Source organism: Pan paniscus, chromosome 10 (assembly GCF_029289425.2).
Source record: "Pan paniscus chromosome 10, NHGRI_mPanPan1-v2.0_pri, whole genome shotgun sequence".
Classification (NCBI taxonomy): Eukaryota; Metazoa; Chordata; class Mammalia; order Primates; family Hominidae; genus Pan; species Pan paniscus.
This window is the reverse complement of record NC_073259.2, coordinates 93,609,546-93,635,766: the sequence shown is the minus strand read 5'-3', so window position 1 is coordinate 93,635,766 and position 26,221 is coordinate 93,609,546. Positions and strand designations below refer to the sequence as shown.

At 33.7% G+C, this 26,221-nt stretch overlaps 1 pseudogene; it reads right to left on the bottom strand.

The window, feature by feature from the left end:
• Positions 1 to 10,781: 10,781 nt before the first annotated feature.
• LOC100993661 (p53 and DNA damage-regulated protein 1-like) lies at positions 10,782 to 12,609 on the bottom strand (annotated as a pseudogene).
• Between the last annotated feature and the right edge of the window lie 13,612 nt (positions 12,610 to 26,221).

Sequence of the window (26,221 nt, the reverse complement as noted above, 5' to 3'; positions counted from 1 at the left end):
AGATAGGGTAGCAAGGTGGTAGCTGTGGATGTGATGAGAAATTATTAGCAACTGTATTTGTCTATATTTTGGAATAAAAGTAAATATTTCCTAACCAATCATGTGTAGAGTATGACAGAAAGAAAGGAGACAAAGAGCACAATGATACCTTAGGATAAGCCCTGGAACAAGGAGGTTGCCTTTCACAGAGAAAAGGTGAAATGGGCTGGGGGAGGGAGGAGAGTAAGAAATTATGACTTACTCTTTTTGGAAATCAATGCATGCACTGAAAGTGATTATTCAGCTTTCAATGTATACATTGCATTGCTTACTAGAAACCATTGCAGTAGGTCTTTTTTATTTATTCATTTACTTATTTTGGGGGGACAAAATTTCACTCTTGTTGCCCAGGCTGGAGTGCAATGGCGTGATCTCGGCTCACTGTAACCTCCACCTCCCAGGTAGCTGGGATTACAGGCACACACACCACCATGCCTGGTTAATTTTTTTGTATTTCTAGTAAAGACGGGGTTTTGCTATGTTGGCCAGGCTGATCTCGAACTCCTGATCTCAGGTGATCCTCCCACCTCAGCCTCCCAAAGTGCTGGGATTACAGGCATGAGCCACAGTGCCTGGCCTGTCTTGATTCTTATTTACTATTACTTATTATTTCTCTAGTTCTCTTCTTTTCTGCTACATCATCTGTTTATTCATTTGCCCAGTTGCTCTTCATTGTTTGCAAGGTTCAATATAAAAATATGCAAAAAGGATTTAAGGTCCAGGATAATTTTCTTATCCTCTAGAGTAGGTTTATTTTTCTTTATGCAAGTGTCTAGGGCTATCAATAGACCAGAGTGACCTTCATATTATCAAGAATTTAAATTAGAAGTTGCAAATATATTTTCCCCTTATTTGAGGGGTGTAGATCATCAGAATCCTAATCAAAACTGTTGGTGAATTACCAATGTTTCTTAGCAAAATTTGAACCCAATTTTTATTTTCATTTCTATGAATTTTCCAAAAACTCTCAACAACTTCTTGATCTCACCAACCACTTCTTCCTGAATTGGCAGATACTCCTAAAGGAAAAAAATTGAGCTAAATACCAGGTTCATGTTTCTCTAAGTTTCATTTTCTTTTATTTTGGAATTTGGTCCTATAATTGTCTTCCTAGCACTCCAAATGCACATGTGTGCACATGCACAGACACATACGCAGATACACACTTTCTTAATCTACCTTATTGAGAGGGTTGAACCGAATTACAATTGCCACTAAAAGAAGCAGGACTCCTGGGCCACTAAATATTTTTTTTACATGTAAATCCATATTTTATACCTAATAATAAGAAAGTGAAAAGGTAAAAGTTTAAGAAGTCAATAAACAAAGGTGCTTTTATGTTAAAAAAAAAACAAAAAACACTGTTTACAATCCTACTCTAGGTGGTGGGATATAGTAAGAAACAGATAGATTGCCAAGACACCTGCTATTCTGGAACTGACATTCTAGTAGGGGAAGACAGGAAAGGACCAAAAAAGAAAAAAACAAAAAACAGATATCACAAATGCTAGCATGGATTTTAAGGAGGCTCCTGTAACATAGAGCAGGCAGCAGATACTCTATATTGAATGGTCTGAAAAGGACAGTCTACGGACAGGACACTGAATCCAAGAAATGAAAGACAAGAAGAAGGAAGCTATATGACAATCTGGCAAAGTGGCATATGTCTGAGGAATAAGAAGGGGCAAATGCACCTGTACTGTATGGATCACAGGAGAGAATTATAGAAGACTTTGTGAGATCAAGTGAGGATAAAGTGATATAGAGCCCGGAGACCAAGATAAGAAATGTGATAAATTAAAAATATGCCTGCCTTGGTTTATCTAATACACTCAACCTCCAACCACATAATGAGGAGAACAAGTAAGCTGAACTCTTGCCTCTTGGAAAATCATCAAATATATATTAGGAAAGGCCTTTTTTATATCTTTCTTCTAAAATATCTCTTATTTCTTCTTGTAATGACTTTTGAGTTTTTTGTTTGTTTGTTTTGCTTTTGTTTTTTTGAGATGGAGTCTCAGTTTGTCACCCAGGCCAGAGTTCAGTGGTGTGATCTTGACTCACTGCAACCTCCAAGTCCCAGGTTCAAGAGAACCTCCCACCTCAGCCTCCTGAGTAGCTGAGTTTACAGGCACCTGCCACCCCATCCAGCTAATTTTTTTGTATTTTTAGTAGAGACAGAGTTATACCATGTTGGCCAGGCTGGTCTCGAACTCCTGACCTCAAGTGATCTGCCCACATTGGCCTCCCAAAGTGCTGGGATTAAAGGTGTGAGCCACCGCACCTGGCCCCTTTTAATGACTTTTAAACCGATATGTTATCAGGCTAAACCAGTGGGTTGATGATGCACATTTATTATTATTTTTCTCTCTTGGAATCAAAATAAAATGAGATAAAATGAAACAGCATAAACCTAGAAGTAACAAATCACCATTTTATAATCTCCAAAGTAATCATTGATTTAGGCAAGATCATTAATGCATAAAAATGTTAAAAGTAAGTGCAAATTTAAAAATGTAGTTCTGCATTAGAGAGCCATCCTTACTTGATGTCCATGATATAGCAAGAATTCCATTTTCCAGATCCTGCAAATATGTTAGTGACAGCTTAATGTCCCATGAGGACTCTTGAGGATCATGAGAAACTACACTAAAACATGATATATGATCTCATTTCCTGTATGCCACTGTATTTGCCACATATATATATATATTTGACAAATTCAACTAGGACATTTATTTAATTTCATCTTAGAGTTCTCCCTTTCTCTCTCTCTCTCTTTCTCTCTCTGTTTGTGCGCATGTTTGATCACTTCTTCCAACCCAGTTGCATATATAAAACAATCCTCAAGTCATACCACTTTTGTAATACATAGTTTTAGAAAACTCAAATTAAAAAAAAACACAGATATTTTATGTCACAATGGCCAGTAATAATAAAGGCAAAACATTAATATTAAATGCAGGGTTGTAATGACAGACAAGAAACATTCAATGACTAGGACTAGACTATACATCTAGAAAAATGGGTGGTCCAGGAGTACAGCTATGTAATCCAGACCTGTTCAGGAAGTGTTTGAGGTTTGGTGCCATCTCGTGGCACTTTTCTGCTATGGCCTAAATATCAATGGAGATGATCCTGGGTCCTTATGTTGAGGACTACTGCTATCTTGTGCTTTGTATAACATCTAGAGTGTTGGAAGGCTTTTCTCAGCATGGTTGCTTTGAGCAGCCCTGCATAGGGATGACTCAGAAAGGGTCTTTGTCCATGTTCCTAGTGTTATCTCAGCAGTTTACTGCTGTTGCTTATTATTTCATGCAGGCCTTATGGTAGGAGCCGGGAAATTTCTCAGTTCTCTTATTCCAGCCTCAGTCTTAGGTAAGCCCTGTACACTTACCCTTCCAGGATGGGGCTTTCTGAGCATTCCTTATATCTCCCAGCAACTCACCCTTCCCAATCCCCTGCCGACCAGAACTCTGCCTTGTAAGGATGAGGAGGGTCTAGGCCAAGAGTGCATTTCCTGTCTGTCCCCAGTAGTTTTGCTTTGTATTACTGCAAAAATATAAAACCCTGAGCATTCTTGCCTCTGCCTAGAGTCTGGATTTCATGTCTGTTCTCCAGCAGCACCATTTGAATACTGTAGTCTCATTTGCATACCTGCACCACTGACACAGCAGGTGGAGCTTGTCAGGTTCTTTTCTCTGATCCCAGTCTTTCTCACATGCACCCAGTGGAGGCCCATGTTAAAAAGCTGATAAGAAAGTGCTGAGGTACCTCATGTTTGAAGTTTCGAGAAATTCTAAATTCTCATGATTTCCCAAATTTAATCTTCAAAAATTCATTAACATTTTAGACGTTTTCCTCTTAGCATGTTTATGTCAGCTGCTTCTTCCTCTCACACTCTGCTAAAGGAAAAATAGTTGGCATGTACACCATCTTTTTGGAGGGGATTGTCACCCTTTTGGAATTCAGTTCACCTAGTTGTCTTTCAACCTCAATTCTCTGATGAGCTCAGAAAAGTTATAACTTCTTAGATTATACTTTCTCTTTTTCCTTTCTTCTATTTTCTTTTTTTGATACTAGAGTAGTAGAGACATTGTCCTATGTCTTGAGATTTTCTACATCCTAAGTGGAAGTAGAGCTCACACTAATCATATTAAACAATAATTATATAAATGTCAGTTTCACTTCCATAGATCTCTTGTAGACAAGGCATTTTTATATTCCCAATGCCTAGTGATATTTATTTATTACATTGTTGTAGTGGATTGTCCACATGTCTATCTCTCTAACTAGATTACAAACACGTCTGAAGCAGTGACTGTGTCTCACACATTATTGTAATAATAATAGAGCTTATATTTACAGAGAGCTTGCTATAAATGTGGTCTACTCTGTTATAAACACTTCATATTTACAATCTCATGTAGTATCATCACCAACTTTATAACGTAGGCATTATCATTCTAACCTTAAGTTCAGTAAGCAAACACAGACAGGGCAGGGCAAGGTATATAGGCATGTGACCTCTACAGTAAAAATTATAGGGCATTACTCTGAGAAGGGCCCCACACTTAGTTTTAAACTCCCACAACACAAATTTACCTATGTAGCAAAACTGCACTTGTACCCTTGAACTTAAAGTATGAGTTTTAAAAGAAGAAATATCAATAATACATTTTTTAAAAAGAATCTGCTATTGCCACCTAGAAATTCCTAATACTTTTATTTTTGAATTACAAGTAAAGTCTATGAGATATAGAGCATGCCAGTAAGTGGTGGAGATTGGCCTCAGGATGTCCATGCAAGTGCAGGCTCAGGATTTTGAGCCTTAGGCTTTAAGCAATTGGCCTGGTGCCCCATCACACAGGTATAGGCTTCAGCCAGTTCAGGGGGTATTCTGGGGTCCCAAGACAACCAGGTGGCACCTGGGTCCAGATTAGGAGCCATGGTGAGATGCAGTAGAGATGGCAGTAGTGGTTCTAGCCACAAGAGAGAAGTGAGGCTCCATATATCAGCAGCACTAGGCCCCATGGAGAGAGTATGGCTGGATCGTCCATCCCCAGAGCCCATCCTTGTGGCTTGTGCACAAATATTAACTCTCTAAACCGAGGGCTGGACAAGAACTGTTAATGCACAGGCAATATACTATGTCAGCAAATAATTAAAAAATAAAACTTACACATAAATGTTGTAATAAAACGTACCAGGAAGTGGCTAAAATTCTTCAAAGTGTTTGGAATATCCAGTTTTGAAAACTGCTGCAATATTGGAAAGCAGATATCAACAGTCTTAAAAATAAAAATTAAATTTAAAGATCACCATATTGAACAGAAAAGAACATGATTTCCATATGAATCTTCAGATAAACTAAATTCTCAGGATAACCTACATTTAATCTTTAAAAATTCATTAAAATTTCAGATGTGTTCTTCTTAGTATGTTTGTCAGCTGCTTTTTCCTCTCATACTCTCCTAAAGGAAAAATAGTTTGCATGTCCACTATCTTTTTGGAATAAAGATAACTTTAAAATTAATAAGAAAAGCAACTCTAAAATTAAATTTTCTCTCCTAATTGAAGATACAAAGATAAAATGCATTACCAGGCATTTTGAATTTTATATATATATATATATATATATATATATATATATATATATGTAATGAATCCATTTTTAGTTTCTTAAATTGATTCTACAAGTTACAGGGAATGTCTGAAGAAGTGTTAAAATAATATTGTGTAAGTTTAAATTTAAAACTAAACTCAGAATACATAAAATAGATTTGTATTGAGTCATAAATACTCTACATAGCTTTAGTAGTTTACCAAAAATATTCTTCTCAAAATAGAAAATTATTTGTGGCGTTGCATTTCTCAAGAGCAATTGATGTCACTTTCACATATATTTTTAGAAAATTTAAGTATAAGTTTTGATGACTTAATAAACAAATTTGCAGAAGTGATCCAGAAAAATCTTATGATTAATCAAGATACCACATTAATAAAGTATTAAAAGATATTGACATTTTCAATGATATAGAATCCTGGTGAGTGAATATGTTCCCTGATATCCCTAGATACAAAGACAAATCTCAATCTTTAAAACTTTGATTCTGTTCAATTTAAATCTGTTTTTCAATATTTTGTTTATCTTTCACTATTTGTTATATTACATAAATTTATGACACCAAAATGTTTTTCGTTTGTAAATTTATGTTTTTATTCATGTATCATGGTTCTCTATTACATTTTATAATTAATAAATTTTTAAAAACTGTTTAATTTTTAGTTACATTTAATGTCACTTTTTTCCTGCATTTCTTATGAGGTAACCCACATCATCCTATTGCAGTAGGCCTCACAAATTTTGCAGCTAGTCAAGCACATAGACAAAGTAAATTGCATAAAAACTCATAGCTAGCAAATAAAGCAGTCAGTATTTCAACTCAGAAAGTCTGGCCCCAAATCTCTTAATCACTAGGCTATGTATACAATTTCTACATTAAGGAATCAAAGCCCATGAGGGCAAATGGAGTGTAGGACATGATCAATAAGTAATAATCCAGGTAGAAGGGAGGACTACGTCTCATTGGACAATGCTGGTATGGTCTCCTGGAGCTGTTGATTTCAAAAGTTGCTGTTACCGTGAAGAACCAGATGATATTAATAAGCACAAGATAATATAATTTTAAAGAACTTGCATTAGTTTGTTAGAGCTGCTTTAGCAAAGTTCCACAACTTGGATGACTTAACCAAGAGAAATGTACTTTTTCATAGTTCTGAAGATTAGGAGCCAGAGAAAAGGTAAAGGCAGGGTCAGTTTCTTCTGAGGGCTGTGAGGGAGGTATCTGTTAAACTGCTCTTTTCTTGGCTTATACATGGATGTCTTCTCTCAGCGTCTTCACATTTTTTTTCTGTATACATCTCTGTGTCCAAATTTTCCCTTTTTAAATAGATATCAATCATATTGTATTAGGGGACACCTTAATGACCTTATTTTAACTTGATAACCTCTATAAAGACTCTAAGTACCATTGTGAGGTACTAAGGAGTGAGGACTTTAATATATGAATTTGGGCGGACACAGTTCAACCCATAACAATGCTATATGTTTTAAAGTGTTTTCACAGTGTGCTTTTATTTTTGCTTAGAGTAGGACTAAATGAAATGAAGAACTACAAAGGAAAATATAATAATTTCTACATTGAATAAAAAGACACTGATGTCTTCAATTATATGGAATGACGGTGAATATGTTTCTTAATGTCCCTAGATATTAAGACATATTTCAATCTTTAGGACATTGATTCTGTTCAATTTAAATCTATTTTTCAGTATACCACTAATATTAATCAAATTCAGTATTTTGTAACAATAGCATGTCCTCCACTAGAAAAATAATTTAAAAATTAAATTCCATTGCAGAAGATTGCCTTGGGTACAAAAAAAGGCAACACTAAATATTGGGGGGAAAATATACATATTTTTCTGAATATGTACATTTTGTATGTACATATATATGTCTCTCTCTCTCTCGAAAATTATGGAATAGTAAGAGAAATGCTATCACTGCAAACAAATTGCCAGCAACTAAGATAGATTGAGGAACAATAAATATTCAAGAACAGCTATATTTTATTATTTTAAAAATCAGAAAAAGAAAAATATAAAGTTTTCTTAAAGTAGGAAAAAACAGCATTTTTTTCAGAATATCTTCAGTAAGCAGCCACTTTCTAGAGCTGTAAACCGTGAAGACAGGTCATAGTGTTCAGCTGTGTAAACTAAGACACCGATAAGGAGATCCAGTAGGTTGTAAAAGTAACAATACTCATCACTTACTGTCTTTTATATTTTATATCATACTTGCACTGTTATATAATTTCTAGTGACTTTCAGAGGAATTGTAGTAGCTACAATGAATTATTTATCTGCACATGAACACAAAACAAAAAAAAAATGGAGTTAGTCCATGTTCACAAATATGCATTCGAGGGAGAAGTGTTGTAAATCTATAGAAGAAAATCTCTTAAAGCTAAGGATTTGTGTTGAAGTAGGAAATGTTCCTAATGCTTCAGAGGACAGTTACTTGGGTGAGGCTTTTGTTTCTGCTCTGTATATTTGAAATCAAAGGTTTAGAGTGTCTATACTTTTAAAAAGAGAGTGACTTTCACAGTATCCTCATACTGTTAAGTTTAAAAGATTACTTATTTTGTTTTTCAATGCCATATCTAATTAGGACCAACATTGTTAAGAAACCTAGGTTAATATTCGCTAACCTAAATATTAGTAAAAATTCTTAGACTTTCAAATGAGGCATTTTTTCCTCTTATATTTCTCAGCTTATTGTATGAAGAAAATGGCAAATAACATTTAGATTATGAAAAGGGAATCTGAAGCATTTATTCAATTATCAGTATAGAGTAGTACAACTACAACTCCAAACCAATAAATTATGCAGTTTAATTCAGTAAGTGTTTTTCTAAGCTACAAGGAATCCTATAATGGGAATAGAAAATTTAAAAAAGGAAAAAATATTGTGAATTTACAAATTGTATTTTATTTTAGGAGAAACTAGTGTTATTTTTTTCTACCCTACCATACACAGTAGACCAGCAGAGTGAGCACACTGGTTTTGCATGACAGTTGTGGTAGGCAGAATTCTAAGATGGTCTTCATGATCCCCACCCCTAGTATCCAATTCTAAGTATCCAAGTATAAGCTTCTCTCTTTGTTTGCAGACAGAAACTTTACCTCGCTTTTAACCATGAATATGGCAAAGTAAAGGAATTTTGCAGACATAAGGTTTCTAATAAAAAGGAAGATCATCCTGGGAGGACCTGACATAACCAAGAAAGCCTCTTAAAAGAAGAACCAGGCATTCCCCGAAAGAAGAGACTCGAAGCAGCAGGGATTCTTGCCTCCTGGTCTTGAAGAAGAAACAGCCATTTTCTGAACTACCTATGCAGAAGGTTACCTCTAGGAACTGTGAGCATCAATCTCACAAACACAAGGAATTGAATTCTGCAAAAAACTTGAATGATTTTGAAGAGGATCTCAAGCTCCAGATGAGAATACAATCCTGGTCACCTTTACTGCAGCCTTTTGAGATCAATATGAGGACACACTTATGCTGTGCCCACATTCCTGACCCATGCAAACTTTAAGGTAATAAATATATATTGTTTTAAGCCACTATTTGAGGTAATTTTTATACAGCAATAGAGAACTAACATACATAACAACATGAAGTGTGCTAAAACATAACTGCAGAGAGGTCATCAGAAAAATGTTATTGGTCATAGCCTTTATATAGATCTTACAGTCTAAATGTTTCAATATTTATTTTCAGTTGCTTACATAAATAAAATCACACACACACACAGACACACACATACAGGTACACATACATATGTATACCTGAGAAACTCTAAAGTGAAAAATTAATCGCATTTAAATAACAGTTGTTAAATTACTAAATCCAGCATAGCTTGGCTTCGGGTAAGGTTTATCCCAGCCTTTGTAAGTATCCCAACTTGTAGGCACTTGCCCATTTTAAAAATATGACTATCAGTATGCTTCCTGTTCTACTTTAGGTCACATGGCATGACTTCAAGATAAAACATAACTCTGTAATTCTATATAAATAGTAGGTTAACTGTTGACAGAAGATTTTTGAAGTTTAAATAGATTAAAACTATAAAAACCAAGAAAAGTTTCATGTAATTTACATTAATAGAGAATAATTTATCAGAGTAGAAAGACCATCATCATTCAAAGACATACAAAAATCACCAAACAAACTTAGTTTAATAGTAGATTTTAAATAGAAAGATAAAATATGACATGAAGCATTACTTTTACAATCAAAGTTGAAGAAGTATTTCCATGCGTATTTGATTTTTTTTTTTTTTTTTTTTTGCCCTGACAGCACATTCACACCAGGACCTCAGACCACTAAAGGCAGAAGGTACTCTGAGCAGTCAGAGCTGGCCAGGCCCTGCTTTCAGAGGTGGTGGGGCAGCATTCTTGACACCCGTTATATGCTCAGGGGCACACCCACTCACTCATCCCTGGTGCAGGACTCTGCAACACCCTCCTGACCAAAGAGCAGCCACAGATGGCTGATAAGCAGCATCTACTCTTGGAAGCAAGTAGGAAAAAAGGGGTAAAAATGGAGGCAGTAGGGAGAAATGTGTGTGTCTGCCCATGGAAGGCTGTGGTGAACCACAAAGCACCATGGTTCTGTCCTTCACTCAGAAACCACCCTTGAGCCTCCTGCTTTATTCCAATTCCATTACACCTGCCTGAAATTGTCTCTCCCCTTTCTAAGAGGAACGCTGGAACAAAGCTTCCATTGTCCCTCTCCCTTCCTCCCTGCTCTGGGCCCATGTGAACAGCAGGTCATTGTTGAGAAGTGCCTGTTGCAGTCATTCTCACACCCCACAGCCACTGCCACACACACCCACTGGTGACTGCCAGGGCCTGTCAATAGATCTTATGTCCACTGAGCCCCGGTGGTGAGGTCCAGCAGCCACCGACAGGTTGTGTTCCCTCCTGCCGTCAAAGAGCACCCAAGTACTTCAGACAAAGAGGCTTTGTACAGGAGCTATGGCCAGATTCTTTACACCTGATCCCTTACAGGAGCGCCTGTCCTTACAGGCGTCAAGGTTGGAGGGTCTTCGGTCCTCCATGACCCCAGGTAGAGGAGCTGGTCACTGGTACCCCATCTTGATTCTTGTGTCTCATCCTTTCAAGAACTTGAGAGCTTTATGTTCATCCTGACTGAAGGGGTTCAAGTTAAAACTCTTCGGCTCTGGTTTGCCTTGGGCCCATTGTTTTTGGATTATTTCTATTTATCCAGATGATCCTGATTTTTCTTAATCATTTCCTTCACCTGAGGGTGAGGCATCTTGACAAACATGTTCCTGAGGCAAACCACATCTTCAGAGAGGCTGAGACCATTCTGCAGGGCTCTCAGGCCCTCTGGGTTTTTATTCCTTTCGGTGTCCACATCCACAATCTGCTGTTTGTCCACCAGCACCTCCTCAACAAGCTCCTCCACCTCGAACAGGTACCACAGAACTTGCTCTGCATCATGTGACAGCATGGCACCAACCAACTCGGGTGCACAACCCCTCATTTAATCTTTCAATGCTGGAAGAAACTGCTCCATCATGTAATTAAAATACTGTACAGTGTTTTGAAATTAACATCTTGACACCAGTAATCTTATGTGTATATATTTAACTTTAGATTAAAGTCAAATAGGGCCTAAATGTGATTTCTTTCACCCTTAATAAAAATTTTAATATTCCAAAGGTGATCTAGTCATCTTGGAGCTTAAGGAATGTTGCCTTCCCATTGCCAGGCAGGGATAAGATGCCACTTCTACCTCAAAACTCTTCTAGGAGTTTTATAAATTTGCATTTTGCATTTAGGTCTATGATCTATATTGAGTTAATTTTGGAAAGAGTGTAAAGTCTGTATCTAGATTCTTTTTTTTTTTTTATGTGGAAGTCCAGTTGTTCCAGAACCTTTTGTTAAAAAGATTTATCTTTTTTTGTTGTATTGTCTTTGTTCCATTGTCAGTGATCAATTGACTATTTATATGGACCTATTTCTGGGCTTTAATTAAGAGAGTACTTATAAATATCATTTGGGACCCTTCTGTGAGGAAGACTTGACCTTATCCTTCATTTATTCATTTAATCAATAATTTGGCCATATAAATATGTATTTCTGTATATTTATTTTATATTTTGAGTTATAATTCAATACTACCTTGCTTATTTTATTTTTAAAGTTATTCTAGTTTTGGCCATTGAGAGCTCTTTTAAATTGGTTCCTGTGTCACTTTGACATAACCTCATTCTCTTTTGTTTGTTTGTTTTGAGTTTTTTCTTACTTTCTGGCACTATACGTATGATGCTCTTTTATTTTATCTTACTGCCTTAGTACCAGAATCTGCCGTTTCTCCAAGGACCCCTGGTTCATTTCATTGGAAAATGGTAGCTATTGCCTTTTATACATTGCTAATTTGTTTTCTTAGAGATAATTTATACCAAAAATCTCCCAAACCAGTTCTTTGTCCCTGAAACACCGTTAATAGATTTTTTTCCTCTTCTATCATAATAAATGTCATGGCAGGGCAGTCTATACAACTGCCCCCACAAAACTAAACAAAACAAAATAAAACAAAACTAAGCCTGGGCTTCATCACTGATTCTTCATGTTCCCTTAGGCCACATATAAAACAAACAAAAAACCAACACATTTTTCTTTATTATATTTTGCTGCCGTGGATGCTTATTTTGTCATTCTGCCTCAAAAATTGCCTTATTCCCATGTATTTTCCATAATGATGCAAAATTATGGTAAACTCTGGTATAACGTTACTGAGGAAATCAAGAATAATTATTTCTACCTGTCTCATCATTGCCACCTGGTATCACTTCCCACTTCCTCTCCAACCATCCAGCAGCATTGAATTTCTTAAAGTCTCGCAGGAGCCTCATGCTCTCTCACCTCCTGTCTCCACCCATGTTGTTCCCTCTGTTTGCAACACTTTTCTTTGACACTGACTCAATTAAGTAGCATTCACTCTTCGTGTTCAAATTTAAGTTTCACTTTTTTGCCCCACCATGAACATATATTACAGTAGCAATCCAAAAAAGTAATTTACACAAACTTTGAAATGCATATTTTCCATTAATAGAACAACCCATGTTTAATAAGCAATATATATGTTAAAAATCAACAGAAAATAGAATTTTTTAAAACAATGAATCCTTTATGTATTTATAATCCTTTAAATATTTTGTGCATATTATTTTATTATGAAAGCTATTTATAATATGAAGTAGAACTAAGTTTACTTTTCATTTGTTTCTGCTTATAAATACTATATTCCCTGAGATAAATCAATAAATAAGAATATATAATTTATTAGTGATAACAATGATAATCATTTCTGGAAAAATGACAGGCAATCCTCTGAATTAAACCCCAAGTCTCGTATAATATATCATCATCTAGCTAGTTAGAAATGAACTTGGGCATTCTTCATAAGCATGTATAATCTTGTGTTTCAAAAGTTGGAAAAATAATTGTATATTTTCTTCAAAAACAAGTAGATCAAGCATATGATTATTATTGTGCCAAACTTTCATTTTAGTTGGACTTTAAACATATATATACTCGTTTTCTAGTTTAACCTAGAAAGCTTATTCTAAGCATAAAATTAAAACAGTAATGTAGTATAACTTGGTGGTAAGCAAAGAATTTGCCTGACAAAAAATAATTTCTGCCCCTGCCTTCTCTAACATTCAAGATTCTTTTCATTACTATAACCTTTAAATCTTCATAAGAAGACACATTGTTTATGAATATGCCCAAGGCATAATATTTCTGTTGAAAAGCAACCTATTAATTAAGAGTAAGGCATGGCAGCCAACCAGCAGAAAACAAATTATTGAGAACATAGGCTTGGGGCATGATACTTCTGTATATGTGCAAGTGTATGTGTGAGTGTGCCTATGTCTCTGTGTGTATATGCCTATAAAACCTGCCAACAAAACGAGAGGTTAACAGGAGTTGATTAAAGGGTTGGCAAATCCAATGGGTTTAAGATAGTTTATGTCAATAAATATATAGTGAAAAAGGTACCTTATCAAAATATCAGTAAGGGAAAACTTAAAACCAGTATAATATTAATAATTTAAAAATATATACATTAACATCAACTCACTCTCTGGGAAATAGAAGAACTATGAACATATTCCTTTCTCAAACAAATTACAATGCAATTCAAGCGGTGAGGAAAACACACTTAAAGTGACAGCAAATAACAGTAATGTAATTAGATGCAAAACAAATGTGATGACTCTAAAAGCTGCAGGAAGTGAACAAAAAGCTATTACTCAAAAAATATTCATGAAGATCTTGCAATCTACATGTGTCTGGAAGTGTAATACACAAACAGAGAGCGTGCAGTCATAGCGGAAGGGGAAGATATTTTATCTGAAAGCAAAAGCATGATGGAAAGCGTAGAGAGAGGATTAAACATGGCAGGTTTATAGAATAGGTGAATCTTTTCTGAAACAGGCTTTATAAAGCTTGTTGAGGTCAAAGTAAAGTTCCACTAACATTTGTATAACTTTTCCTATGCTTTTTTCAGTATACTTTGAAGATGTTGCTTATTTGCCCTAAATGGTAGTCCCAAATTCCTCTAATTACTAACTCTAAGTGATCACTAAATATAGTTGAGCCTAACGTTTTGAATCTGCTGAATTGCAACTACTTGTCTCCTGCTAGTTTTGCAAGGTAGCTTGTGAGAATTAAATAAGGTTGCATATAAAAATGTTCTAAATGTTGTAATTATAATTTGAGTATATAATAATAAGGTAAGCTGCTACTTAATAATTCTAACTTGATTCTTCATATATTCATGCTCAATATTTTAAATAAAGAAATACAATAATGTAAAAATAAAAATAATAGAATATTTTATGAAACCACAAGTGAAGTAATCAGTGTTTCAGGCTTCTCATTCCTTGATCAAGAATTTCAGTCTCCAATTCTAAAACTGCAATACACTGCAGGCCACAAAACTGCTTCTGCAATTGGCCTTTAATAATGAAAATTAAATCAGCCTCAGGTAAAAATTCTGTTTAGTGCTCCAAAACCATCATGAGAAACTTATGGGCATGGATAAAAGCATGTTTGAAATTAATGTGACTTTAATAAGTAATTAAAAACAATTATCTCCTATATCCACTGCATTTTAGTTTATTGAAATGGTTAGATTTTCATTTGAGAATTTAAATCTGTGAGATCAGCTTTACTTCCAGTCTGCTAAAAAAAAGATTACCTTATTCCTACTACTCTTTCTCTTTCATCTCGAAAAACAATTCATGCAGAATCTGAAAGCTTATTTTAGTGATAAATATGTTTTGCAGAGAGTTTTTGGCATTAATGAATTAAAATTGTCTCTTATGTTAGCTAATTTATCTTATTTTAGTAAAACTTTACTGCCATTTACTCCAAGGCTTCTAACTGCTCAACAAGATTGCATAATTTTCCTGTCTGATCCAGAGTGTAATAATCTATCTGTGTTATAAAGAATAGTCTACTCCACGATATATTACTTACATTTTCTCAGGAGTGAGCTCTGATAAAATTGTTTCTTGGAAGAAGAGCATTTGAGAATTGTTTTCGCCAACTTCCATTTCCCCTTTTCTTTTGCACAGCAATTATATTAAACACTTGTTCCCTTTATATTTTTATTGTTCCTTATTGTACATATATCCTCTAATGTTACCCACTTGAAAGTTAACTTTTATACAGAAAAAAATATAGACAGTAATTATGATTAATCAAATATAATGCCAAATTTCATATGGCTGAATTTCCTGGATCTTAAATTATTCTGATATGTTTGTTATATCTCATATTTACTAAACAATTTCATCCTATTTAGCTACAAAAGATGACACATATTCGATGCATCCTTCTTTTCTGATTAGATAATGATGTCAACTAATAAGTGAAGCAAAAATATGTAAGTAAATATATTATGGGCACTAGTGTGATTTAGGACAGTTTATATTAAAAAGAGGTACTCAGCAGGGATAATTTTGCCTGCCAAGGGATATTTAACAATGTCTGGAGACATTTTTGATCATCACAGCTGAGAATGTGTCACTAGCATCTAGTGAATGGAGTCCAGGGATGTTGTTAAAGATCCTACAGTGCATAGGATATGCATAGGATTTGTTGTGGGAAAACTGCAACAAATACTTATCCAGTTCAAAATACTAATAATGTCAAAATTGAGAAACCCTGATATAGACAGAATTTATGATTCCTACAGTTTGTCAAGTTGCTATTTATTTCTTGATGGAAAAGGAATCACACATTCGATTTTTAGTTCCAATAGCTCCCTTATACATTAGTCCAGATTGAGGTGTGCATTTCTCTGCTTAGTCATGTCATTCACTTTATGAAATGTATGTAACAAGAAAGCTTCCGATTACCTAATGACAGGAATCTATCTAAATTATCTGCAGAGAGAAGAGGATGGGAAGCATTTACATGCATCATGTTTCTGATAAATGATGACTATTACTGCATTGTAAGCTATGTTAGTGGAAAGACAGGGGAGATGAGTGTATGCTGCATAATTTATACATTAATGTAGTATTTAGCATCCAACACATTGTTTGAATTTTAATGAAAAAAGGGATAGTCATTTTTCTTTGAACTATGTTTACACAATTTTCGTGTGTCTGTAGAAAAATCTTGATCTAAGCTGATTTACCCTGCCAACCCCCCCAAAATATAACCCTTATAGATACTTCATCATTGTTATATCAATTGTACTTACTATGCTTATTTTGTTAATTATAGACCTTGAATTCAGTGTGTTTTAAAATGGTCAAAATAATTATTACCAGTCATGATTTGGGTTGGGAAAATCTATTAAGTATACTAGCTAACTTGGGTGAATTTATGGACAATGTATGAAAGTACCCAAGGTTACACTAACATTTCATAAACTGATCACCTTTAGGTAGATTTACAGGGATTCCATTTATAAGCAGTCTATTGTTTGCTTCACTTATTAGAATTGTTTTACAAGACCTGACAAACTGCATTATTCTTGGAAAAACAATTAGAAAAATGCCTTCCAAAAGTTAGAAGATCTTGCCTTACTGTTCTCCCTTGAATTATTTCCCTCAACCTGGAAGGAAACTGCTTCTCATATCATGCTTGTTTGATTCAGCATGGTGATTAAAAGTGTTTCTTTTGGAATCTAACAAATCTGATGCTTGAATCACATCTTTTCCATTTACTACTAGCTTTAATAATTTTGGCAAGTAACTTAACCTTTATAACTCATAATGTAGTAGTCATAATAGTAGTAAAAACAATTACACCCTGTATTATTGTGAAGATTAATTCAATGCATGTAATTTGTTTAGTAAAATGCAGGACACACAATGTGTTTCACAAATTCAATTAAATGAATTTTCAAAATATTGTGTCAAACAGCAAAGTTTTTGCTGTAGCCTAGATCACTTTTCTGATATATCCAGTGACCTACTTGCTATCTTTATCTTGAAGTTTAAAAATACATGCACACCAGATTAAATATGTCAAATCTGAACTCTTTTCCCTCCAAAACGTGTTTTTCTTTCTCCTGTTTCCAGGTAGTGGAGACATCCATAGAACTGTTCCAATCAGAGACCTAATAGTTATCCTTGCCTCCATCTTCACAATAATTCTTCATGTTTGTGAATCAGTAAGGGTCTTCTAATCTATCTGTTTAATAGTACTAGAGATGGGGCCACTTGTCTGTATTCCTACCTCCTTGCCTTTTATTTTAAGTCATCATCATGTGTCCAACAGAAAATGATAGCAAAAGTTCCTTCAGTCATATCCTTGACTCTCTTCTCTTTTTCCCACTGATCTGTTTTTCTGCATGAAAACCAGAGTGGTTTTTCAAAAAAGATCAAATCATGTAGTTTCTCCACTTAAAGGCAGTGACTCCCTTACCCCATTGCTCTTAAATTGAATTCTAAAACACTTAACCTAAGTTTTAAGTTTATCTAAATCAAAATTGTAGAAGCCCTTAATTTTTTTGCATTCTTTTCCATAAGTAATTTAAATTAAATACCATACAAAATGACAATATAAAATATTAATATTAGGAAATATAACAATTTTCATTTTTGCTCACAATGATAATGACAATTTTTTTTTTTTTTTGAGACAGAGTCTGGCTCTGTCACTTAGGCTGGAGTTCAGTGGTATAATCTCAGATCACTGCAACCTCCGCCTCCTGGGTTCAAGTGATTCTCCTGCCTCAGCCTCCTGAGTAGCTGGAACTACAGGTTGGTGCCACTACCCCCGGCTAATTTTTGTATTATTAGTAGAGACGGGGTTTCACCATGTTGGTCAGGCTGGTCTTGAACTCCTGATCTCAAGTGATCTGCCCGCCTTGGTCTTCCAAAGTGCGAGGATTACAGGCGTGAGCAACTAATCTTTAATGGCTCTCCTTCAGAGGCATTCTCCCTTACTCCCATCGCCACCTCCCACTCTGGAATTGACTCTCTTTGCTGGTTCCCCCAAGCACATGTTGAATAGGCTTCAAGATAACTGAGCGCCAAGGCCATTCTTAAGCCTCTAGCTTTACTTTCCAACCCCTCTTGTAACTATTTCTTTCACATCGTCCAAGCATCCAGCCATTTTAAGTTGTGATTCTCTGCCTTTCTTGTAAGCATTAATAGTCACTGTTCCATTTACTTTGAATACTTTATTTTTTTCTTTTTTGTTAGCTTATTCCTACTCTATTCTCAAGTACATCTAAATGTAATTCCTTCAGAAAGGCCTCCCCCAACCCATTATTTCCTCATATACTGAGTTAGGTTCTTACCTCTAAAACCCCATGCTACTTTCCATTTACTGCTAAGACATCCTCCTTATCCAAATTTTACTACTTCATTATATGGCTCACAAATAACTGTTCTCTTTTAGGTCCATCTCAGAGATCAGCATGATCCAGTCTACTGCTTGTTTTTGTATGGCTCACAAACTAAGAATGTTTTTGGTTGGTTGGTTTTTGGTTTTTACTTTTTAAAATTGTAGACAAAAATCAAAAGAAGAATAATATTTCAGGACAAATAAATATTTTATGAAATGCATATTTTAATATCTTTAAATAGAGTAATAATGTAAATCATCCATTCTCTTTGATGTATACAATGCTTATAAGTACTTTTGCACTACACCTGCGGAGTAGTTGCAATAGAGATCATATTGTCACAAAACCTAAAATATTGACTATCTAGCTCTTTACAAAAATGTTTGCCCACTGCTGGTCTATTATATCGGATGTCAAATTTCTTAAGGGGGAAATTATATTTTCACAATTACATCTTAGTCATCTGCTGTTCACTGTATACTTGTTAGATGAATAAGTGAACTAATAGGAATGAATGAATGTAATGAAGATGAATCAGTTCAATTTATTCAGTGGAAAGTAAAGTAAATCAGGCTGGCTCAACCTAGGAAAAAAGTGACAACTGAAAGCAAGTAGGTTAGGTCACAAAATAAAAGAAAATATTGAAGAATGAGGCCTTGGTGAGGATAAGAACTAGCATGGCTCATGAGATCTTAGTAACAGGAACCATTGGATGATCTCACTCAAATACAGTGATTAACTTTGAATCTACATTTGGCTCAAAGTTCATATTTCCAGGAGAGATAATCTGACTACCCTTTGACTAGGGAAAACAATCACTTTCATTAGCAGTTCAATTTAGATATTATATAAGCTTGAAGTAGACAATCCCAACAATACTACTTATAAAAGAAAATCAGGGTTCTAGTACCAAAATAAGGAGTGGTATTGATGCTAGCTAGACAACAAAATGACAAGATGTACCCTACAATAGAAAAAATGGGAGTCAAAATTATTTTAAATGGAAATATCTGGAAATTAGACTATAGCTGCCTGTTCTGGGACATCTTCCTTCTACCAAATTGAATAACAATTTATTCACAATTGTCTTACTCATTCTCATGAATTAACTAGCTTAGTTTTAACATTATTGTTAAAAGTGAAACTATAAATGAAACTATTCATAGAGTACACTGAGCGTACTCTCCTTCTGATAGTAAAAATATGCCTACCTGCCAATTTAAATGGAGAAGATAAAAACCATTATTTTGTTCATTAGCGGTTTTATAATAACTTAAAAAAGAGAGAAGGACTGGATTACAACTTAGTATACGATGATGAATACACTGGTTAGGCTGTAAATATGAAATTATCCACATCCCAAACATTTTTGTGATAAAGAGATGACTATGGCATATTAGTAATGTCATGATAAAGGAAATGTCTCTAATAGTCTCAGAAACACAGAAAAACATTTACAAAGTGATGGGCACTAATAATCCCAATATTATTTATCCTCTAGTATTTTTCTTTTCATTCTTTTACTGAGTACTGACTGTTCTCCCAGCTAGTCTGACACATCTCATATTATAACTCTTCCCTCAACTGTTAAGCTTGAACTCTCTGAAAAACCTTTATTCTTCCCTGAATGAGGCCGTACTGACAGCTTTCAGAGATCATTTAAGCTGTCACCACAATTATACCACCCTCCTTCCAGTTGGGTACCACATATTTGAATCAGCTCTTATATTTTTAATTCATGTCTGTCAAGTTCTTGAAGTGTCCACTTTGAAAAATTTCTGAAGGATTCATATGCAGCTCCAACTGGAGTTCTTTTTATTTTTGTTGTTATTTCCCAGATAAGTAGCCCTAAATTTTTTACTCCTTTCTCACAATGACTTCATATGAATGTCTCTTGTGAAAAACTTTCTCTTATTAAGAAAAAGAGCCAGCTGCTTAAAATGCTTACATAATAACCAGCATTTTGAAGTCTTTTTAGTCACTAAACCACATCTGCTTAAAAAAAGTCATATCTAATGATGTTCAGCCCCTGAGAATGAAAGAAATCCAGCTTAACTTTACATATCCACTTAACTTCCTTAGTAAAACAAACTAAATTGATTTTATGATACATAATACTACATGTATACTGTAGATATGATTACTACTTAGCTGATAAAAGATAAAACACATGTTATTTTATTTTTGCTGTGTCTACTTTCTACATAATAAATTTATTGTCTGCTTCTTCAGCTTATACAGTTAAGCTTTCTTTTAATTAATTTGTAGTTTAGATTGGACAAGTCACTAAACAATTGTTGAACAGAAAACAAAATTACATATTTACCAGCCAAAAATTTAATCATAAAACTTCTATGTAGATTATATTTAGACCACACTATAAAATTTCTGCTGTGTTTCCTAATGTTTTTGATGCCTATGTTGACTTTTCTGGCCATATATTTTGATTAGCATCTGTCATAAAACAGTTATAATACAATTCAGTTCTACTTTTAGATTTTTATTCAGAGAAACATTTTCGGCCCAATTACAAACATCACTCTAGGAGACTGTTTTTTTTTCCTTTGACTTAAGTATAATTATAGTTTTACTCAATAATTTTGGTTGATTTAAATTTTATGATACAGCAACTTCTCATTTTGATGAGAATTTTTTCCTGAATATTATAATAAGGTACTCTGTTTACAACAACCTGACTTTCTGCATCAGGTGACATTTTCACAGTTACTTCTGATTTGTTATGAATCTTTCTTGATATTTTGATATGACTCCAGTGTAAGTTATATACCCCACAAATTTAAAAGTGAAGAAAACTGGCATTATGATCTTTGTTTAAATGCTTTCCAGAATGCTTGAGTACAGGAAGAAGATATATTATTATAAAACCTTTTTAATGTAATTTTAAAATAGTGGTTTAAATTTATTAAATGCTAGAACACACATTAAAAATGTATTCTTACAAAAGTTTTTTAATTAGTATTTTACTTTCAAAAACAAAAAGGATTTTTTAAAAATTAAAAGAAACCACAATGTCTCCAACATACGGAATAATACATTTGTTTGTGCTTAGTAACATGTGAATTTTTTTTCTGGCTGTATATTTCATATGAAAAACATGGTATAACAGTTACTGTTTTGTGGGATGCAAGAGCAGTGTCTGCTGAAACACAGTAGTACCTGCCTTGAGATATTTTAAGATTAACTTCTCTGAGTTGTTCAAAGCCTATTGGGAAAATTTCCGCTAATCTAAGTGGTTTTCATCTTATTCTGAACCATGCTTTTATTTTAACTCTTAGATTATACAATTAAAATTAAGATTAAGTTAAAATTATACATTCATATACTCTGCATCTTGAAAAAAAGGTATTCACGTTTTCTTCTCAAATATGAGAGTAGAAATTCAACCAGGTATGCAAGACATCTTTCAGTCAAGTATCTTATATGTATCACAAACCAGGATGATTTATTTGGGAATGTAATCTAATCTATTTGGAACTTAGTTTTCCAATTTGAAAAAAATCAGGGCTTAGGACTAGTTAACTGCAGTCACTTTCAGTTCTAAAATTATAAAGTTTTTACATTCATAATATGAATATGTAAAATTCATATTAGTTTTACGAAATACAAAAAGAGAAAATGACAATGTTTCTTAAGAGTTTTTAGTATGCAATATATTTGGAGCATTTAAAAATGAAAACACACCATTTCATATAACAAGTTTCTTTGAAAGAATAAGGATAAGCTATTATAAAAATTGTAATTATTCTGCCATGTTATGCCTAAACATAGACCAAGACAAAAGAAATGGTAAAGCCTAAAAATTTTTAAAAAAAGACAGGAGAGACATAGAAGTACAACCATTTGCTATTAGAAGCTTATGAACCACATTTTCTCAAATATTTAAATTATAAGTCCTTGACTGCTTTACTTATTTTTTAAAAACTCACACTTTTATAGCTTTTAATATTGACTGATAATGAAATAAAGTATATATCAAGTCTTTAAAGTAATAAAATTAGGTTGCTAAAATAGGGCCTAATATCTTAGGCATCAATAACATGAGACTTAAAAGATATTGAAAGAAAGTAATATCATGTAAGCATCTTACATTTTTTTCAAGCCTAATTTAATGTTTTGTATTAGAAATTAAGATACATTGACTACAAGGTTGAACTTCTCTGTCAAGGTTAAGAATGGTGATAATTCAATCAAGTTCTTCCACCTAAGCTCCCAAAGAGGAGTATGGGTGCAACCACTTCAGAAACTGACTACTCTTAGTTGCATCTTAAACTGGTTGTCATGGATTTCATCTTTGATCCAATGGATAACATGTGGAAGAGATAGTGTATGTTGGTGATTAAAAGCTTGGCTTCTGAAGTTGAACTGCCTAAGTCAAACTACCAAATCTGCCACTTTCTCTATATTTTGGATCAAGTTAGTTAGTTTGCTCTTTTTTATAGTTTTCTCATCAGTAAAATTAGGATAATAACAATGACAATTTCATAAGGTGTTTGTGAAGATAACATGAGTTATTAGGTTGGTGCAAACGTATTTGCGGTTTTTGCAATAGTTTCAATTGCAGAACCTGCAATTACTTTTGCACCAACCTAATAATACGGAAAATATGTGCAGTATGTTGCACATAATTATGACTGAAGAAGTACTAATTCTTACACTATGTGTGCATGTGGAAGTTGAAGAAGATGAAGGAAAAACTATCAGATGTGATTTCTGCAAATCCTACAATTCAAGACCTGGTTTGCAATTAAGTGTCCATGAGGCCATTATATGTCCATGAGGCCAGTTTCTGAACACAAACTACGTAACATAGAGTCTCTTCCACCTGATAAATTTTACAATTTTACAATTCTTTTTTTATTCCAAAGATAAAAAGGGGTATGTAACTCTTTACAACTTGATAAACTCTTGCGTATAGAAATAAAAATATTAAGGGCAATATAACTTTTTATCATGTTACAATTTTATTTTATATTTTATGGACTGTAGTTATCACTAAGGTTATACACAAATATCTAATCATGATCCTCCATGAAAATAGTAGGTTGCTAATTCCTGACCTTGCATTTAATTCCACCAGATAGATTGCAACCTGAGTGTTTTTTTTTTATTTTTAAATTGACAGATAAAATTTATGGATATTTGTCATGTACGACATGATGTCTTGAAGTATATATACAGTGTGGAATGATGAAATCTAGCTAATTAACATATGTATTGCCTCACACACTTATTTTTGTGATGAAAACACTTTACATCCATTCGTAGCATTTTTTGAGAATACAATACATTGTGTAGTCACTATGTTGTACAATATATAATGTACAATATAGTTTAAGAGTAAACTTATTTCTCCTGTGTAACTGAAATTTAAGACAATACAATGTTAATAATCCCCTTATTTAAAACAAATTAAATAGGTGAGCTAGTTTGGCATTCCTACTTGATAAGAGATACATATATGCCAATTGTTGATTACATATTTTATGACAGAGAGAATAGTTTATTACATTTTTATAAAACAATGTTGGAATAACTATAAGGCAAGAAATATTTTAACTATAAAGTAATTATTTACCATGTAAATACCTCTATTATAAATCTATAGAGTTTACATCCAAATTTGGAGAACAAGCAGGAAATAGAAGGGAGTCATGAGAGTAAATTATTAAATAGAACTTGGAAGAATTTGATAACCTGTTTAAAACCAAGACTCATAATCTCTACATCCATACTAGGTTGTTTTTATTACTCAAAGTGTTTTGCTTAACAAACATTCAATTGGTTCTTACTGTCTTCCAGGCACTGCTTTAAGTGCTTTAGAAACTGATTCATTTAATTCTCAAATCAACTCTATGTGACATGTGCTATCATTATCCTTCTTTTACATATTAGAAAACTGAGGGATGAGAAGGATGTGTAACATGCCTAGGATCATGCAGTCAGTAAGAGGCAGAGCGAGGGTTTGATCTCCAAGAGTTTGGTCCCTGTTTTCATGCTCTTTATCTCCACAATGTACTACCATATGTGAAGATTTCCTTTTCATTATTTATCTATAATTATTTAACTTTTTTTTCCATAAAGATAGTTAAAAGACTGGTTAGGTTAAAGTCTCTAATTCAACATATCTTCAATTTGGCCTACATATCTAAGTATCAGTTATAGCTTCAGCATTCAAATCATCGTCATCACCATCATCGTCATCATTTTTCATAATATCTTAGTAAGTGTGTTTCAATTGGTCACATTTAGATAAGAGCTTGCAAACATTCACTGGCTATCAGGCGCCATGGAAATTACTTTGACCTTTATCATCACCACTTTGGACTCTTTCTAAAATCATAGAGGAAATTAAAATCAGAAAGCAGCTATGCCATTATCCCAAAAGAGCTGAGAGTTCAAAGGAAACTTATGTTAGACGTTGAAATGCATTATGTGATTATGTAACACAAAATTTGCTTTCTCAAGTGCTCTATTTGCTAGGCTGAAAATAAAAATCACACCACCATTCACCTCAGTAGTAGCTCAGTAATAGCTAATAGAAAGAGAAAATTATTTTCCCTAATGTGCAAGTTGGCTTAACAATGAAAGTTGATATTGATAAAAAAGCCTCAATTAGATTGATCCAGAGTTTAAACCAGTTACTAAAGAATTATCTGTTTGAGTTCATTATTCACTAGATGCTAGCAAAGCTTAAATTACTGAATTTCGATAACTGATCATCTAACATTTACCAATATTATATATATATATAAATGTATATATATATATAGACTCACAGCCAAGAACCTATCTCCCTATAACTAGTAGTACACAAAAGCAATTGAGAAATGTGAATAATGAGACTAACAGGAAGTCATAATAGCAAAAACACCTTAAAAATTATACATAACTCATTTAGTGAAATTTTTCTTATTTCTTTTTAAAGATTCTTACATGTTTAGCTTATTGCATCCATGACAGTATCAGAATATTAATAACATAACCCACAAATTAAAATATAATTAATTTTGCAAGTAAAGCTATTTTTGATAATATTAGCCAGGTATATCTATAGAGAGGAAAATTATTGAATTTTTTAATTTAATATTTAATTATTTGCATGTAATGCTATAAAATCAAGTGTTATTGAGTTTCTTCCTTACCTACCCCATCCCTCACCTCAAGATATTAAGGTATTAAGCAATGCCAATTTTATCAGGTAAGCAAACTCAACTTCAATTGATTAGCTAATTATAATAATAAAGTCAGTGAATCTTAACGTTATATAAGCCACTGAAAAACACTCTCCTGACGATTAACTCCAAGTGGAGTGCTATGCTAACATTGTTTAGAAAGGTCATAGAAATAACAAGAAATCCAGTAGCTATGAAGCAAATATGAATGATAACCTCTCAACAGGCATCTTTATTACCTTTCTCCTGTCACTCCCACTAAATTCATTCTGCACAATACAACTTATTATATTTCTATATAACACTGTATTATTAAGCATAATTTTCTTTATGGCATTCCCATTTTTGAAATTGTAAACTAACTTTTGCATACAAATATAGATGACAGTATATGGAACTCCCATGTATCTATCGCCTATCTTAAGAAAAGATGATTGACAAAATGTAAGCCACTATATATTCTTGCCGTCAATTTCATTCCAGAGATACAAAGAGACTAAAACAT